Source organism: Sycon ciliatum, chromosome 4 (assembly GCF_964019385.1).
Source record: "Sycon ciliatum chromosome 4, ocSycCili1.1, whole genome shotgun sequence".
Taxonomy (NCBI): Eukaryota; Metazoa; Porifera; class Calcarea; order Leucosolenida; family Sycettidae; genus Sycon; species Sycon ciliatum.
In genome coordinates, this window is record NC_088646.1 from 10,520,542 (window position 1) to 10,527,835 (window position 7,294).

The window sequence follows — 7,294 nt, forward strand, 5'->3', positions numbered from 1 at the left end:
GGAAGGCCAGACGACGCAACAGTCCCAGAGGCCCGTGTGCGTGTGCGTGTGTGCGTGTGTGTCACTGTGTGTGTGTGTGTGTGTGTGTGTGTGTGTGTGAGGTGTGTGTGTGTGTGTGTGTGTGTGTGTGTGTGTGTGTGTGTGTGTGTGTGTGCAGGCTAAAATTAGTGGCGGTCAATTCATCAGCCTTGCAAGCTGTTGAATGGTGTAATCCCAGCACAAGTTGCTATGTCTAACATACATGTAGCTGTTCGCTATCATCGCTTCCGCGATGGGCAGGTCTGAGGTCTGAGGTGTGTGTGTGTGTGTGTGTGTGTGTGTGTGTGTGTGTGTGTGTGTGTGTGTCCCATATGGTGCAGTGGTATGTGCAGCGATTTCCAATCGATAGATTGCGGGTTCGATTCCCGACGATTATGGTCACACACGTCTTTCTTCTCTTTCTCAGACTCTTCCTGACTATTCTTTCATTCTCCTGGGTGGTTACCAACAGCCAGTGCATGCCGGAGTATGTGGTGTGATGTGTGTGCGGAAAAAAATGAAAAGACCAAAAATAGGGATTCACTGGCCAGAAAATGTCACTCCAAATAGCTGTATGGTGTAGACCAGGCTGAATAGTGACGGTCAATTCTTCAGCCTTGCAAGCTGTTGAATGGTGTAATCCCAGCACAAGTTGCGCATTGCTATTATCGCCTCCGGCGATGGGCGTCAAAGGTCAAAGGTGTGTGTTGAATGGTGTAATCCCAGCACAAGTAACAGTTGCTATGTCTAAAATAGCTGTTCGCTATCATCGCTTCCGCGATGGGCAGGTCTGAGGTGTGTGTGTGTGTGTGTTTAAAAGTCAAGTGAGTGAAACAGTCTGAAAGAGCTGAGCATGAGGCCGAGGAGCATCAAAGTATCAAAAGTTATCATCAGCTGATCACGTACTAGCACTGTAAATCTCTGATCGTGATCATGAATTCATGGTGCCGTGAGTCCGTGACCACTGCCACTGGTGATCGTCTCAACTGACTCGCGAATCCTCTCCCATTCCCAACTGTTACTCCAAGAAAAGCACCAGCCACCAGCTACCAGTTAGCCACAAAGCTGACAGGATGGCTTTCGTGCAGGATTTCATGCAGGGAACGCAAAGTATAGTCTCACCATTTGTTGTGGGCGACCAGGAGGTACACAAGTCACTAGTACATCTACATGACGTGATTGTACTAGTGACTTGTGATTCGAAGCCCCATTGTGTGCAGACAGTTAGTCGTTTATGCCAAATTATGGTGCACACCAGTTATGATGTCAAGTACACTGTAGTACGACTATGGCGTGGACTGGAGCATCAACGCCAATCACAACAAGTACCGTAGAATTGTAGGCACTATGACAGTATGACTATGACTGTATGAGGAGGAAGGAAGCAGCAACAAAGCCTGCTGTCCTGACCAGGGCTCAGACGCAACGAATAAAGTCGTGCATTTCAATGGTTGAACTAGTAGTAGTCAAGATCATAACTGTCATGATCTTGGCGTGTTGTACTGAGACCTTTGCATGCAGTGTCCCCGCGGTACGCGGTGCGGACCGTGTGTGGGGAGCACTTGAGAATACAATTGTCACAGTGAGAAAGCGTACTGAGACCTTTGCATGCAGTGTCCCTGCGGTACGCGGTGCGGACCGTGTGCGGGGAGCACTTGAGAATACAATGTAATCCTGTTGTCACAGTGAGAAAGGACGTAGCTGGACGTTGGTCACGAAACTGCTCGGCCGGCCATCGATGCATCGGCAAGGCCACATAACCAGTATTAAAGTCGTTACTCTTTAGTTGGATGTGCAGCCAGTTTTGTTCAATGCCATTATCATTCCTATATCCTATAATCAGTTCCGATCTACTGCACCCGATGCCGCTGGCTGGAGACAAGATTTCTCATTTTCTTTGTGTTCCCGTTGGAAACAGTTGCTTTCTTTCCCTGCGCGACCCTGTTGTCGAAGTAGCTTTCAGGTTTGCTATTCTGGAAATACACGAGTAGCTGCTGGAATATTACCTACTAGTATCACTGTATCAGTATCAGTCGCGATGCCGCTGTCAGAGGATCTCCTCCACCCTTCTGCGACGTCTGAGAAGCGGAAGCACAAGCTGAAGCGTCTAGTGCAGCGTCCCAACTCCTTCTTCATGGATGTCAAGTGTCGCGGCTGTTTCAAGATCACAGTCGTCTTCAGCCATGCGCAAACCGTGGTGGTCTGCAGAAGCTGCTCGACGATTCTTTGCCAACCTACCGGTGGACGGGCACGCCTGAGTGAGGGCTGCTCCTACCGAGTAAAGCGGAACACGGTGTAGAATGCAGCTGGGAGACGCTATGGTTGTAATCATGGCCCTTGTAATCGCACCTAACGGATTACCTCTGCCTCTCTGGATGCTGCAATGGTTATGTTCGTATCATAGCATGGACAGTACTGACGACTCGGATAGCTCTATGCAGCTACTAAGTACTATGCCTGCACTGAGATGGCATTCGTATCTCAGGCACTGTGTCTGGAGGAGGCCTTGACTTGAGGCAGGTGACATTGAACAGTCTTGGGGAAGGTCAATGTTGGTAGGGCGGACATTGGAACGTGTATAGGAAGACTTCACTATTTCCGTACCAGTTAAATGCCAAAGTAAAAAAAGTAAAGTATTTAAAGGTTAGCACGTCCGCGAAATGCCAAAGTGCTAGTCACTATAACTTTTAAACCGTTTATAAGTATCAACTCTTGGCTCCAGCAGGACTTATTTGTACAGGTGATGTACATGATAATTATAACCCAATACTAGTTCAATACTAGTATTAGATAAACCTTGTTATAGTTCACACATGTTGTTAGTTTGACAGCATGAAACAAGGTGGAGGACACTGTGTTCGGAAACAGTGACCTTACTACTAGTACTACAAAGTACAATACAACCATCCACGGTTGGCGGAGCCCCGGTCCGTTGGGACCATCTGAACCATTAATGCATTATGGGTGTTGAACCCGGTTCTGACCCTCGCTATGCTAGGGAAGTTTTTAGACTTCTTCTTACGTCAGTCGTGTATTCTTTGATCCCATGACGTCCCTCTCTCAGCGCGTCAGCTGTCAACAGTCACTGTCACTACCATTACAATTTACACTGTCGTGAGAAGGTACTACTACTAGTACTAGGTGCTCTCTGTAGACGAAGGTGGTGATGTTCCGATCCGGCCATGTGATGTACAATATGTACACGTACATTTTCTACAGGACCTTAAAGTTTAGCCTAAAGGTCCTGTAGAAAATGTACGCCTAGGCTACACACGACATTATAAGCACAGAAAAAAGAACAAGAAGAAAGCGTAGTAAAGAAGCTAGTTGTAAACCCGATGCCTGAGGCCTTTCGTTAGGCATTATTTCTCTACTCAAGTTAGTTATTGGATTTTTTATACATGTATTTGTAGATGTTTCCTTCCCACTAAAGCCCCATTCACTTGAATTCTGATCCCATAGCATAGGGCCAGACTGGCCTATGTGTATGTGTGGCCTTGGAGGATATCATGCAAGAGAGTGCAAAGCCTAGTGACCATGGTGACGTTGGTATGGTGATGTTGGTTATCACAATCATGGTTATTCTTTAGTACTCACAATAGTATTATTAATTATTTGTTGTGGGTGACAACGAGCCAGTAGTACTAGTACTGTATCTAGTCTTTAGTGTGCTTGTGTAGTTTGTACAATGATTAACCCTTTGTGTACCAGCCCCATCTCGAACCGTAACGTACGTTACGGTTCGACGCACCGCACTGCGCCGCGCCGTTTGGCGGCGTCCTTGTTCCGATCGACTCGCGGTTTTTTGCGCTGGGCAGCTGAGATCCCACTGCAGATTTTGATGTATGATGTGGGTGGGTTGCCATTTGAAAGTATGGAGAACGATCGAGGCGAAAAGTGCGCTTTGCAATTTCAGCGCTCTGCGATATATTTTCGCAATTTCGATCGTGTTTTCGTTCGGTTACGCTGCTTGTATCTGGAATATAGCTTGCTCTAGCTGTTGTCGATGTCTACTAGTGATGGTGAACGCCAGGAGAGAGTTGTAGTAGCGATATAATCTCAGGATCTGAATCGAAAATGAGAATTTCCATCGCTGAAGCCATTGCAGTATTCGCTCTCCAAGCAGCAGCGAGAGGGAGCGCAGCGATGGCCTGAAATAATCAAGGCAGGTGAATTTCCTCACCCATCGACTATTCCTGGTCTTCTCAATCGCCAATACCCTCGCTGGACGCAAGTAGATAAGTGAAAAGTACATATTCAAATCTGACACAATTTCAATAATTTGAAATTTTGATGCAATTGTTTGGCATCTGGTATTCACGCAATATGGCTCTTTTCCGTCCATTTCGCTATTGTTGAAGCGTGCAACTGGCGGCTATACACTAGTACAGTGGTCTCCTGTTGCTCTGTGTGAAGAAGGGCAATGTCAGCAAGTATATTCACGATTCCAAGTACACGGATCTAAATTGTCAGGAATATGGACAATTGACTCAGAAATAGATATTCCAGGTATGGCCTGTATCTGTAGTTGTGTGCTCGGTCAAAATATTTTCTTACCTGGACACATTGATACCAACAGATTCAGAAAAACATAACTTGCACATACAAAATGTGTCTTAGTTTTATGCTATAGGTCCATCATTACCGATGAGTACCCCGCGCATACATTAGATGCCTGGTACACAAAGGGTTAATATGTAGTCTAGTCTTGTAATACTTCGAAGCTCCGTCGTGTTGACAACAGCATGACTGTACATTTACATGATGAGTGTACATCAGGTAGGTCTACATGATTGTATCATCAAGAATAATAAGCCCCCGGGGGTATCATGTGTATGGACTATGCCGGAGTCTATGGCCATAATTATGGTGCGCACGTATAATGGATTGTAGTACTAGTAGTACATGGGGGCTCAATGCCATTCACATTAATATTATGTAGGCACTATGCGCAGCTCAGTGGCACGAGGAAGGAAGCAGCAACAACGCCTGCCAGTGCCGACAAGTACTTTGACTAGTTGGAGGCAACCAAGTACAGTGGGTCTTTTCAATAGTTGAACGATCATCTTGGTGGGTGGACCTTTCATTGTTTTTGTCCTTTGCCAGAGTCCTCAGTGCAGTGACAGGGTGCGGGGAGCACTTGAGATTACGCTGTTGAGTTAAAAATAATTAGTTAGTTTATCAACGTTAGTCGGTACGTGCTCGGTCATTGACAATGCCACGTCGCCAGTCTAGGAAAGCTTGCTTCGTGCGAGCAGATTTCTCACTTTCTTTGTGTTCCTGTCGGAAACAGTCGCTTTCTTTGAATCCCTGTGCGGCCCTGTTGTCAAAGTAGCTTTCAGGTTTGCTATCCTGGAAAGACAAGTAGCTGCTGGAATACCTACCAGTCGTGATGCCGCTGTCAGAGGATCTCCTTCACCCTTCTGCGACGTCTGAGAAGTGGAAGCACAAGCTGAAGCGTCTAGTGCAGCGTCCCAACTCCTTCTTCATGGATGTCAAGTGTCGCGGCTGTTTCAAGACCACAGTCGTCTTCAGCCATACACAAACCGTGGTGGTCTGCAGAAGCTGCTCAACGATTCTTTGCCAACCTACCGGCGGACGGGTACGCCTGACCGAGGGCTGCTCCTACCGAGTAAAACTTGCGGAACTTGTAGGATGCAGCTGGGCGACGTTATGGTTGCAATCACGGCACTTGTAAATTTTATAATCGCACCAAACGCCTCTGGATGCTGCAATGATTATGTTCGTAGCATAGCATGGACGACTCGGATAGCACTATGCAGCTACTAAGAACTATGCCTGCACTGCGATGACATTCGTATCTCTACTCTACAGGTACTGTGTCTGGAGGATGCCTTGACTTGAGACGGGCGATATTGAACAGTCTTGGGGAAGCCCAATGTTGGGGGGAGGAAGGCATCAGCGGGAAGATTTCACTCTTCCCGTACCAGCAAACGCTAAAGTGCTAGCTACTGACTAGTACTGCACAGAACATAATTCCATTGGCACTGATAGTGATACATATCCTTGTACATAGTTGATTATGATTAAGAACGTTATCCTGCAGCCTGTATGCATGTACATATGAATCCAGCCAGTGGCGATACGTAGGATTCAAAGGGCCCTGAGCTGAAAGTGATGCTGAAGGAGATACAGCAATTTGTTAACTTGAAATCCAGCTATACCTAGTAGTTTGTAATCTATCAGTGAAGCGCATAGAGTCGGCTGTGGGGCAACACAGGTATACAGTTGTCCCTTTATTCGTCCTTCACATCAATGAAAAGAACAACTCATAGGATTCATTGCGTTCTCGGTCTCCCTATCTTTGGAAGTCTGCACACAGTCAGCCTCAGCTGCCCATCGTGTGTGCGTGCGTATATACATGTGTGTGTGGTGTGTGTGTTTGTGTGTGTGTGTGCTTTCCAGCACAAGCTGCTATGGCTTCTGCTGTAGCATCGCTATCATCGCCTCCGGCGATGGGCGTCCAATGGTCCAATGGTGTGTGTGAGCATGTTGTGTTCATGCTCACTCGTACTCCGAGTCCGGTTGATTTCAGAGTTTTGTCTGTACAGGATTCCTACTCATGTATAGTCATGATACGAAGCACCCCTGAGCTCATGAGGCCGAATTTCATTTACTGATATTCGTACTTGAAGTACTTCATAACAGGGATCGATATACTGAATTGACTCTTCATAGATATAATAATTATATCTATCAAGAGTCAATTCAGTATATATTATAATGATGTGTCACCTGCATGATCGTAGCCTTTAGATAGCCAGTAGTGGAACACACCACTGAAAGAAACCGTGTGTTGTTTCCACCAGAGAGTGTTTTACGACTCTCTCGTTTCCATGCCCACAGCCGGCTGCTGGTGGCTTAAAGTTATACCCACCTGGCTGGACTGAAACTCAGCTGTCAAGGCTACTGGCAATTGTATTGCCCGACTCCTATATTCTAGTCTTAGTTGGCATGACTATCAGCTATTGACATGCAAAAGTACAAGCAAGCCGCAATTTTATAGCCACCATAATTATTATTATGATCTGAATCAATGGGGTCCTGGTTTCCACAACTCCCTGAATCAACCCCTTGTTTACAGTGACTTGTATTGTGATACTGCTCGGATGTGGAGCTAACTAACTTAGCATACGCGGCTCCAGAATCCTCAACTGCAGTACATGTATAACACTGGGTGACCTGCATCCAGCTAACTTACTTATACCTATAGTGGCAACTTGCACATTCATGAGACTGCATGTGTCACAACTAA